Source organism: Carcharodon carcharias, chromosome 1 (assembly GCF_017639515.1).
Source record: "Carcharodon carcharias isolate sCarCar2 chromosome 1, sCarCar2.pri, whole genome shotgun sequence".
NCBI classification, from domain to species: domain Eukaryota; kingdom Metazoa; phylum Chordata; class Chondrichthyes; order Lamniformes; family Lamnidae; genus Carcharodon; species Carcharodon carcharias.
Window position 1 is genome coordinate 177516933 of NC_054467.1, and position 10709 is coordinate 177527641.

The window sequence follows — 10709 nt, forward strand, 5'->3', positions numbered from 1 at the left end:
TAAGGGTTCTGCCATTTACTGTATAATTCCTGCCTGTATTAGACCTTCCAAAATGCATTACCTTGCATTTGTCCGGATTAACCTCCAAATGCCATTTCTCCGCCCAAGTCTCCAACCGATCTATATCCTGTTGTATCCTTTGACAATCCTCTTCACTATCTGCAACTCCTCCAACCTTAGTGTTGTCTGCAAACTTACTAATTAACCCAGTTACATTTTCCTCCAAATCATTTAAGTATACCACAAACAGCAAAGGTCCCAGCACTGATCCCTGTGGAACTCCTCAGTCACAGCTCTCCATTCAGAAAAGCACCCTTCCACTGCTACCCTCTGTTTCTATGACCAAGCCAATTCTGTATCCATCCTGCCAGCTCACCTCTGATCCCGCGTGACTTTACCTTCTGTACCAGTCTGCCATGAGAGATCTTGTCAAAGGCCTTACTGAAATCCATGTATATAACATCCACTGCCCTTCCATCGTCCATCATCTTTGTCACTTCCTCGAAAAACTCGATCAAGTTAATGACGCGACCTCCCCTTCACAAAACCATGCTGCCTCTCACAAATACGCCCATTTGCTTCCAAATGGTAGTACCCGGATGGGTTTTTACAACAATCGGCAATGGCTTCATGGTCATCGTCAGATTCTCAATTTCATTCAATTCAATTTCAATTTTCACCATCTGCCATGGTGGGATTCAATGCTCTGATCCCCAGACCATTACCCTGGGTCTCTGGAATACAGGTCCAATGCCACCACCTCTCCATTGACTACAGATCTGCCAAAGTCAGCTCTACTGGAATCACAGTCACAACATACCACCATCTACACCTCATGGACAAGCCAAGGACTGATTTGTATATTTTTAAACTTTTATTTGTACTCTTAAATTCTGATTTCTGATCTGTGTGTATGTGTGTTGCATTTTTCTCAGATATTAGTAACTAATAAACTTACTCTTTCTTTGACTCAAGAAAGCCTGGTTAAACTGGCTCCTTCTACAAAGTAAATATATTTGGACTGGGAAAGGTGTCCACAGGGAAAGGCTCTTTAAATTAACCTTATTGTGACCAACCAAGGCGGGTTAATAAAGAAGTGGAGCTAGCTCATTCCTCTTTACCCAGGATCATAACAAAATTGGGGTCCCATTCAGAAATGAAACAAACTGGGGGACTTTGTCGGGAGACCAGTTGTGACAATAGTCAGTGTGTCAGGACTCCCGTAGGTCCCCCAGCGCATCTTGGGCAGTACCTTTGGGGTAAAACCATCCAGAGATCGGAATTTCTGGGATTGTTTACAAACAAACAACAGGGGTGAAAACATTGGGTGGAAACATCCGTGCTAGTTGGCATCGAGCGTGCTCACTAGCATGAATGGACAATATGGCAAGAAGGTCAAAAGTCAGTTTCACGATGCCACGAAACCAGTTTGCGATTGTCCGCTCAGCCCATTGATGGCTAGCCACATTTCCAGCCATCGAGCGTCAGGAACCTGACCGAAATACATCTGCATATCATTAAAAAACTGTCCACTGGAGTAATTTCCCTCCCCCGGCTGGATTGTCTGCCCACATCGGTATGATTGCATGCCGACGTGTTTGATAACAACATATATAAGGCGTGCAATTGACGGGCTGCACTTTGAGGAGAACTCAGAGGTGAGTACACAGTAACGTTGCGCAGTGATTGCCCATGTTGTCAGCCCATCTTAAAGGTGCTGAGAGCACAAAGAGAGAATGACAGAACTCTGTGATGCCGGCCCACAACATTCTGACAGCAATGACAAGCACCATCGGGGTGCAGGCATCTGTAATGTGTCCAGGGAGTGTGAGTCTGAACCGTCACTTTGGTCTGAATGCTGTACAAAACACAGGGAAGAGACCCTGGACTGAGACACCTGCCTTCATCTTGTGCAGAAAAGTTTCATATCTGAGTAAATGAATACTGCCTATCAGAATAAGGAGCCATAGGCAGGGAGACATTCTTGGAAGTTTATTTACAATAGTGAACATTATGTACAAGTGATTAATACCCGTGCCCAGGCCGTGCAAATACATCTTCTGAACCTTCCTAATCCTGCTGCTACATCTTGGTGCTTCCTGGCCATCCACAGTGGAGGTGGAGGCAGCCTGCTGCCTGCTACGTCCTGTCTGTGATTACCTTGGCAGGCGTCCTCTGGAGAGCTGAGACCCGGAGAGCCCCAGCCTGCTTTCGTTGTCCTGCTGTGTAGCAGTGGCACCCTCCTTGGCCTGTGGAGCTGAAGCTGCAGAGTTCACAGGAACAGGGGATTTGGATGGGTCAGATGCTCCCGGAGTCACCGGGATGGTTGGCCCTGGGGATACACCTGCTGATCCTCCTTCCTATGGGTGCCCAAGGCCCGCTGGCTGACTCCTTGAGGAGAAGGGGTAGCTGGAGTGAGATTGGGGTGCCCCGCAGCTCTCTCATCTAAATATTGTTGGAGGTCAACTATGGCATCAGCGACAGAGTTCTGCCCGCACAGCAGTGCAAGAGCGATGTCCTGGACCAAGGTCTCCATAGCGGCCACCATCCTACCAGTGTTGATCTCAGTGCGTTGGTATGCTGGTGCTATCATCTTTGCCTGTAGGCAGAAGTCCCTGCCAATGCCTACTATGGATCAGAAAGTGCAATGTGCTCACCAGATTATGATTCCAAGGCTACTTTAAAGCTGGATCCCATCGAGTTGTGTATCTCTGCGCTGGTGGAGGGTGTGGATGAGCGCTGTGATGGGTCTTCAATGAGGATTTCACCAGATTCCTCTTTTGAGCTTCCTTTGGGGCTTGATTGGAGGCCCTGGGTCATGGACTCACTTGGCTGTTTCCCAGATATGCCTGCGAAAGCAAAGAGAGATTACTAGTGCATTACTAGTGCCTGTGAAACAGGATACATCACTCACAGCATGGTTGTCTGATGGACATTGCACTGCTCGATCCTCACTTGGCAGAGCACCGCCAACCTCACCTTCAGCACAGGGACAGTCCAGATCCTTACTGGCCAGCTGGATGGCTCTGTTTTCAAAGTCCGTGAGGACCTTGATGTCAGGCACTCTTCCAACAGTCTGCGATCTCCCTTTCTTGTTTTGTGCCAGCTTGTCCTGCATGAATAGAGATGGAGGGAGTGTAAGCAATACACCTACCAAGCCAGATGATAAGTATGCCTGGCATGCGTGGGTGTGAGTGATCCCATGAGCAGATGATGGCAATGAAGATGTGTGTGAGAGTGAATGATGATGTCCCTGGATCTGACAATGAGTGAGGGCCCTGTAGATGTGCGATGGGTTTGTAAGTGTGTGAGTTGAGAGTGATGAGACGAGTGAATTACCCTGGTGGAACGGAAGAGATCATTAATCCTCTTGAGGCACTGGGCGGCTGTCCTCTTTTGCAGGGTGTTGGCATTGACCACCTCTGCCACCGCCTCCCAAGCCGGATTAGTGATGTTGCTGCCCATCCTGCGGCTAGAGTGGGGGTAGAGGTCATCATGGCGGGCCTGCTCTGCGTCCAAACAGCGCTCGAGAGATGCATCATTGAACCTGGGGTCTGCAGTCCTCTTGCCTTTTGGGGCTATGTTTTCTGTGCGGCAGTCGTGGGTTGGAAGCACTGAGAGGTATGCGCGCAACTGCACTTTAAATATAGCACCTGGCGTGATGAAGCAGCGAAGTGATAGCATGATGGGCGAATTAGAGGCTGCCTGCCATGGAAAAGGCATGTTTCCTGGGAATGCATAATTAATGTGGTGAGTTTGGGATGATACGGCATGAGAAGCCACCAGTACGGCCGGTGGGAAAAGCATTGTTTTACCTGTCCACTACTGTGCCTAGTGCAAATCTGGGATGATTCTGCCCATTACCTCTGCCTATCTTCTGTGGTGGAGGTAATAAAATGTTCCCAGCAAACAATGTATAAGTGCACAAAATAACAGAATTTTCAAACAATCTGGAGCCAATAAATTGGTTGTCAGTGCTCAGGCTATCCAACCAGATTGAGGATTTATCCTGAAATTCAGTCCTGTGGGAAAAAGTTTAAATCAAAAATGACTTAATTGTTAACTGCATTGTGCAGTAACCTGTAGCAGATAATTTGGTTTGGAGATTTACAAATTGAAAATTACCTTTGTCCCTCCAAGGCTCATTAACAATTAACAGACATGGCTGCAGGGTGACCAAGGAAGGGAACCGAACATCCAGGGGTATTCAGTATTTAGGAAGGACAGACAAAAAGAAAAAGGCGGTGGAGTTGCATTGCTGGTTAAAGAGGAAATTAACGCAAGAGCGAGGAAAGATATTAGCTCCGACCATGTAGAATCTGTATGGATAGAGCTGAGAAACACTAACGGGAAAAAAACGTTAATGGGGGTTGTAAATAGACCCCCAAACTGTATGTGATGTTGGGAATGGTATTAAACAGGAAATTGGAGATGCATGCAATAAAGGAACATCTGTAATTATGGGTGACTTTAATCTGCATATAGATTGGGCAAATCAAATTAGTAACAATACCGTAGAGGAGGAATTCCTGGAGTGTTTTTGGGATGGTCTTCTGGACCAATATGTTGAGGAACCAACTAGAGAACAGGCCACCCTAGACTGGGTATTGTGTAATGAGAAAGGAATAATTGGCAATCTAGTTGTGTGAGGCCCTTTGGGAATGAGTGACCATAATATGATAGAATTCTTCATCAAGATGGAGAGTGACATAGTTGATTCTGAGACTAGGGTCCTGAATCTTAATAAAGGAAACTACGATGGTATAAGGCGCGAGTTGATTATGATGGATTGGGAATCATTAATTAAAGGGATGACAGTGGATAGGCAATGGCAAACATTCAAAAGGCGCATGGGTGAACTGCAACAATTGTTTATTCCTGTCTGGCGCAAAAATAAAACAGGTAAGGTGGCCAAACCATGGCTTACAATGAGGACAGAAACAGAAATACCTGGAAAAACTCAGCAGGTCTGGCAGCATTGGCGGAGAAGAGCACAACTGACGTTTCGAGTCCTTATGACCCTTCAACAGAACTAAGTAAAAATAGAAAAGGGGTGAAATATAAGCTGGATTGGCGGGGTGGGGGGAAAGGGGGGGGGGTGGTTGTTGGGACAAGCAGCCAGTGATAGGAGGAGATAACCAAAAGATGTCACAGAGCAAAGAACAAAGAGGTGTTGAAGGTGGTGATATTATCTAAAGGAATGTGCTAATTAAGAGTAGAGAGCAGGACAAGCAAGGTACAGATAGCTCTAGTGGGGGTAGGGTGAAATAATACTAAAAGGGCATAAAAGGCATAGATAAACAATGGGTGGAAATACATTTAAAAATAATGGAAATAAGTGGGAAAAGAAAAATCTATATAAATTATTGGAAAAAACAAAAAGAAGGGGGAAGAAATGGAAAGGGGGTGGGGATGGAGGAGAGAGTTTAAGATCTAAAAATATTGAACTCAATATTCAGTCTGGAAGGCTGTAAAGTGCCTAGTCAGAAGATGAGGTGCTGTTCCTCCAGTTTGGGTTGAACTTCACTGGAACAATGCAGCAAGCAAGGACAGACATGTGGGCATGAGAGCAGGGTGGAGTGTTGAAATGGCAAGCGACAGGGAGGTCAGGGTCATGCTTGCAGACAGACCGCAGGTGTTCTGCAAAATGGTCACCCAGTCTACGTTTGGTCTCTCCAATGTAGAGGAACCTGAATTGGGAGAAACGAATGCTGTAGACTAAGTTGAAGGAAGTGCAAGTGAAATGCTGCTTCATTTGAAAGGGTGTTTGGGCCCTTGAGGAGAGAGGAAGTGAAGGGCAGGTGTTGCATCTTCTGTGCTTGAATGGGAAGGTGCCCTTGGAGGGGGTTGAGGAGTAGGGGGTGATGGAGGAATGGACCAGGGTGTCATGGAGGGAACGATCCCTACGGAATGCCGCCGGGGGGGTGTGGGAGGGGGGGAGGGCGAAGGTAAGATGTGTTTGTTGGTGGCATCATGCTGGAGTTGGCGGAAATGGCGGAGGATAATCCTGGTGGGATGATAAGTGAGGACAAGGGGGAGCTTATCATGTTTCTGGGAGGGAGGAGAAGGCGTGAGGACGGATGCGCAGGAGATGGGCCAGACATGGTTGAGGGCCCTGTCAACTACCGTGGGTGGAAAACCTTGGTTAAGGAAGAAGGAGGACATGTCAGAGGAACTGTTTTTGAAAGTAGCATCATCAGAACAGATGCGACGAGGAAAAGGAACAGAGAGAATGGGATGGAGTCCTTACAGGAAGCGGGGTTTGAGGAGCTGTAGTCGAGGTAGCTGTGGGAGTCGGTAGGCTTGTAATGGATATTGGTGGACAGTCTATCACCAGAAATTGAGACAGAGAGGTCAAGGAAGGGAAGGGAAGTTGTGGGAGGGGGCCGGAGTTGGACTGGAACAAGGAATGTTCCATATACCCCATAAAGAGACAGGCATAGCTGGGGCCCATGCGAGTACCCATAGCCACACCTTTTATTTGGAGGAAGTGAGAGGAGTTAAAGGAGAAATTGTTCAGTGTGAGAACAAGTTCAGCCAGACGGAGGAGAGTAGTGGTGGATGGGGATTGTTCGGGCCTCTGTTCGAGGAAGAAGCAGAGAGCCCACAGACCATCCCGGTGGGGGATGGAGGTGTAGAGGGATTGGACGTCCATGGTGAAGAGGATGTGGTTGGGGCCAGGGAACTGGAAATTGTTGATGTGACATAAGGTGTCAGAGGAATCACGGATGCAGGTGGGAAGGTACTGGACAAGGGGAGAGAGAAGAGGGTCAAGATAGTGAGAAATGAGTTCCGTGGAGCAGGAACAGGCTGACACGATCGGTCTGCCGGGACAGTTCTGTTTGTGGATTTTGGGTAGGGGGTATAAGCGGGCCGTCCGAGGTTGGGCTACTATCAGGTTGGAAGCTGTGGAAGGAAAATCTCCAGAGAAGATGAGGTCAGTGACAGTCCTGGAAACAATGGCTTGATGTTCAGTGGTGGGGTCATGGTCCAAGGAGAGGTAGGAGGAAGTGTCTGCGAGTTGACGCTCAGCCTCCGTGAGGTAGAGGTCAGGGCGCCAGACAACAACAGCACCATCCTTGTCAGCGGGTTTGATGACAATGTTAGGGTTGGACCTGAGAGAACGGAGTGTAATAGGTTCAGAGAGAGACAGGTTAGAATGGGTGAGAATAGCAGAGAAATTGAGATGACTAATGTCACGCTGAAAGTTCTCAATGAAAAGATCAAGAGAAGGTAAGAATCCAGAGGGAGGGGTCCAGGTGGAGGGAGAATATTGGAGGTAGGTAAAAGGTAAAAGGATCCGTTGAATGGGGAGACGACTCCTGCCCAAAGAAGTGAGCACGGAGATGAAGGCAGCAGAAGAAGAGTTCAGCATCGTGCCGAGCCAGAAATTCATTGAGATGAGGGCGTAAGGGTATGAAACTAAGTCCTTTGCTGAGCACTGAATGTCGGAGAGGGGAAGGTCAGGGGGTATAGTGAATACATGCCTGGGGCTGGGATTGGAAGATGGGGTGGGGACAGAGGGACAGGCAGGGGTGGAGGGTCCTTGATGTGTGTTGGTGTCGATGAGTTGTTGGAGCTTGCGTTCCTTAGCACTTGAGCGAAAGAGAAAAAGTTTCTTGTTGATGCGTCGGATGAGACAAAGAATAAAATGAAACTGGGGGCATGCGCAGCTTTGAAAAAGGGTGCTGCTGGAGAGAGAGGTCGAGAGTGTTCATATGGTGGCGCATGGCACTGAGTGTAGATCTCAGAATGTGATGGGAACAGCAGTCCGAGGAACGTTGTATGTCCCGGACAGACCTGTAATCCTGGGTGGGTTTGAAACGTGAGGGATGGAATTTCAGTTGAAATCCATGTGGGGTAAGCTGGAGACAGAGACAGTCACTGAGAAAGGAAATATGGCTGTGAAAGCGGGTTTTAGTAAACACCTTGTCAAACACCAGGAGAGAATGGAAAGCAATGAAGGTGAACAAGGCAAAAGAGAGATTTGAAAATCCTGACAGGAGTAGTACAAAACTTCTTCAAGGTAGGCATTTCTTGAAGAGAAGTGGCAGTCAACTAAACACAGAGATAAAAACAAAAAACTGCGAATGCTGGAAATCCAAAACAAAAACAGAAATAGAAATACCTGTACAAACTCAGCAGGTCTGGCAGCATCGGTGGAGAAGAGCACAGTTGACGTTTCGAGTCCTTATGACCCCTCAACAGAACTAATTAAAAATAGGAAAGGGGTGAAATATAAACTGGTTTGGTGGGGAGGGGGGGGGGAGTTGTTGGGACAAGCAGCCAGTGATAGGAGGAGATAACCAAAAGATGTCACAGACCAAAGAACAAAGAGGTGTTGAAGGTGGTGATATTATCTAAAGGAATGTGCTAATTAAGAGTAGAGAGCAGGACAAGCAAGGTACAGATAGCTCTAGTGGGGGTGGGGTGAAATAAGACTAAAAGGGCATAAAAGATATAGATAAACAATGGGTGGAAATATATTTAAAAATAATGGAAATAGGTGGGAAAAGAAAAATCTATATAAATTATTGGAAAAAACAAAAAGGAGGGGGAAGGAACGGAAAGGGGGTGGGGATGGAGGAGAGAGTTCAAGGTCTAAAATTGTTGAACTCAATATTCAGTCTGGAAGGCTGTAAAGTGCCTAGTCAGAAGATGAGGTGCTGTTCCTCCAGTTTGCGTTGAACTTCACTGAAACAATGCAGCAAGCCAAGGACAGACATGTGGGCATGAGAGCAGGGTGGAGTGTTGAAATGGGAAGCGACAGGGAGGTCTGGTTCATGCTTGCAGACAGACCACAGGTGTTCTGCAAAATGGTCACCCAGTCTGCGTTTGGTCTCTCCAATGTAGAGGAAACCATATTGGGAGCAACAAATGTAGTAGACTAAGTTGAGGGAAGTGCAAGTGAAATGCTGCTTCACTTGAAAGGAGTGTTTGGGCCTTTGGATGATGAGGAGAGAGGAAGTGAAGGGGCAGGTATTGCATCTCCCACGTTTGCATGGGAAGGTGCCGTGGGAGGAGGTTGAGGAGTAGGGGGTGATGGAGGAGTAGACCAGGGTGTCACAGAGGGAATGATCCCTATGGAATGCTGCCGGGGGGGTGGTGAAGGTAAGATGTGTTTGTTGGTGGCATCATGCTGGAGTTGGTGGAAATGGCGGAGGATGATCCTTTGAATGCGGAGGCTGGTGGGGTGATAAGTGAGGACAAGGGGGACCCTATCATGTTTCTGGGAGGTATTGAAGGTGGTGATATTACCAAAGGTGTTCCACAAGCATGACCCAGACCTCCCTGTTGCTTGCCATTTCAACACTCCACCCTGCTCTCATGCCTACATGTCCATCCTTGGCCTGCTTCATTATTCCAGTGAAGCTCAATGCAAATTGGAGGAACAGCACCTCATCTTCCGACTAGGTACTTTACAACCTTCCGGACTGAATATTGAGTTCAACAATTTCAGATCATGAACTCTCTACTCCATCCCCACCCCCTTTCCGATCCCACTTTTCCCCAATAATTTATGCAGATTTTTCTTTTCCCTCCTATTTCCATTATTTTTAAATGTATTTCCATCCATTGTTTTATCTCTACCTTTTAGCCTATTTCGATCCCTTCCCCCCATCCCACCCCCACTAGGGCTACCTGTACCTTGCTCGTCCTGCTTTCTACCCTTAATGTCACCTATTAGCACATTCCTTAGATAATATCACCACCTTCAACACCTCTTTGTCCTTTTGTCTATGACATCTTTTGGCTATCTCCACCTATCACTGGCCCTCTATCCAGCTCTACCTCTCTCACGCGCGCCCCCCCCCCCCCCCCCCCCCCCCCCCCACCAAACCAGCTTATATTTCACCTCTTTTCCATTTTTCCTTAGTTCTGTTGAAGAGTCATACGGACTCAAAACGTTAACTGTGCTCCTCTCCGCAGGTGCTGTCAGACCTGCTGAGTTTTTCCAGGTATTTTTATTTTTGTTTTGGATTTCCAGCATCCGCAGTTTTTTGCTTTTATCTTCAGACCTCATTTTGAGATTGTAACAGACTAAATCATGTCCTAAAACCAATTCCATAATATCTTTGTTCTCTGTTGAATAAGGAACTTGCACATTTTTCTTTTTAATACTCCAATAGACACTACATGCATTGTGTTGAGCAACACTTTGTCCATAAATGAGGACCACTCCTTAAAATTACGTTAATTTTTCTTCATTACTTTGGAATCACAGTACCTCATTCTTTTATGATTCAGTAAAACAATGTCGCTTTGCATTCATTCTTTCTGTTACCTTCATGAGTTGAAAATATTAAATGATGCTTAAGTTTTTATTTATTGTGAAAACAGATTAAGCTCCCTTAGCTTCTTTTCATACTTAGTTATTTGGAACTAAGCACATTCCTTTGTTGCTCTTCTATGAAACCTTTCTACTATTTCCAGGTTATTTATAATGATCAAAATTGGAGTCATTACTGACTTGTGGATCACACATTTCTGAATTGTTAGCATTAGTTCCTATGATTTCTATAGATCTACTTATGTGTGCCAACACTCCTTGTCTTGACAATGACTGCCATACAATGTGATACTGAGAATCCAGGGTGATACTTCAATCAGCCATAACATTTTATAGAGATTCAGCATAATTGCCATCAACCTCAGCAGCATTAGGGGCAATTCCACTTTAGCTCCATTATAAAGCATTCTAAATAAAA